The sequence below is a fragment of the Otolemur garnettii genome, unplaced genomic scaffold, assembly GCF_000181295.1.
Source record: "Otolemur garnettii isolate 467f Iridium unplaced genomic scaffold, OtoGar3 scaffold00277, whole genome shotgun sequence".
NCBI classification, from domain to species: domain Eukaryota; kingdom Metazoa; phylum Chordata; class Mammalia; order Primates; family Galagidae; genus Otolemur; species Otolemur garnettii.
Genome location: NW_003852672.1, coordinates 823,347 through 824,990, shown reverse-complemented (window position 1 = coordinate 824,990; position 1,644 = coordinate 823,347).

The following is a 1,644-nucleotide window of genomic DNA, read 5'->3' as shown; positions in this document are numbered from 1 at the left end:
CAATGCCTGGCTATTTTTTGGTTGTAGTTGTCATTTTTTGGCGGGCCCTGGCTGGATTCGAAACTGCCACCTTAGATATATGTGGCTGGTGCCTTAGCCACTTGAGCCACAGGCGCCGAGCCCAAATTATACACTTCTAAAATTAAAATTTTGTGTTATAAATTTTTTCTCAAAAAAATTAAAAATAAAATTAACATAGCATATTGGCTGCAATATTTTTGTTTCATTCTGTTTTGTTTGAGACAGGGTCTCACTCTTACTGGGATTGCAGGAATACAGTGGTGTGGTCGTGAGCCAGCTCACTGAAACTTCCCAGGCTCAAGTTATCCTCTGTCCTTGGCCTCCCAAAGTGCAATCTTTAACACATTATTGCTTCCTTTTGTTTCCACAGCATAGGCAAAGAAAATGCTGCTTCAATCATCAGATTCCAAAGAAATGCCATCTGATATTTAATGTTTCTCGAATACTCAAAAATCCTGTGGATTTATTTTTTGGATCATCCGTGTAAATACAGTGTAAAAGGTTACCGGTAATACAGTGCTGTTGTTAATTTTATAAAAAGTAAAAATGATGAAAGTAATAAAAAATGTTGAAACATCAGGAGAAAAGAAAATTAGGTGGGCTGCAGTAGTTCACACCCATAATCCTAACACTCTGGGAGGGTGAGGCCAGAGGATCACTTGGCGCAGGAGTTTGAGGTTGCAGTGAGCTAACCCCATGCCACTGCACTCTAGTCATAAAGACAGAATCTTACTGTCTCGAAGGAAAAAAAAAAAGCAAGCTCCAGTGGTGACCCACATACATATAAAAATCTGAGGAGCAATTTGAGACACACTATGTCCTTAAATACAAGCTTCAGTGTCCTTCACACAGTATCGGAAACATTCTTCCCTTTTCCTCTGGGAGGCCACAGCACATTAAGCATGTGCCAGGGGGGCCCCAGTGCCCAGGCCTGCCTGGCCCCCACCCTCTCTAAGGGCCTAGGATGTGGTGTCACCTGGGCCCGAAGAGCAGGCTGCGCCACAAGGTCTTACTCCACCTATTCTCTGTTGTTGTCATGGGGTGGCAGAAGGAACCGGCTGGATACCAGCAGTGTCCTCTCCTCTCCCCACCTGCACCCCTACACCAAAATCGCCCCATCCTCCTCCAAAGCAAAATGAGAAACCCGCAGACACAATGGACATCAGCAAATTCAAAGGAAGAAAGGAGAGGAAGGGGCCTCTGCCTCTCCCCAGAGATGTCTCAATCTAGCTTCTGTTCAGCCAGATTTTTGTTTCACACCTGAAAGATTTGTTGCAATTTTTTTCACCCCAAATCAGACATGGCCAATATATGTAGCCAAATATTGATAGGGGGTTTTCACTGGACAGTAGGAGCTTTCTTCCATTTACTTATCTGTATTTCTAATTTTTACAAAGGAAGATTATATTATTTACATATCATAAAAATAAAGGGTTTTGCTAGAGGAAATGAGAAACTCCTTATAGTGATGGATTATGTAATTTCTTGTTTATTTATTTATTTATTTTTGATTATGTAATTTCAACGTGCATCTTTAAATAGAGAATTTCTAGCTGGGAGCAGTGGTTCATGCCTATAATCCCAGCACTCTGGGAGAACGAGGCAGGTGGATTCCTGAGCTCA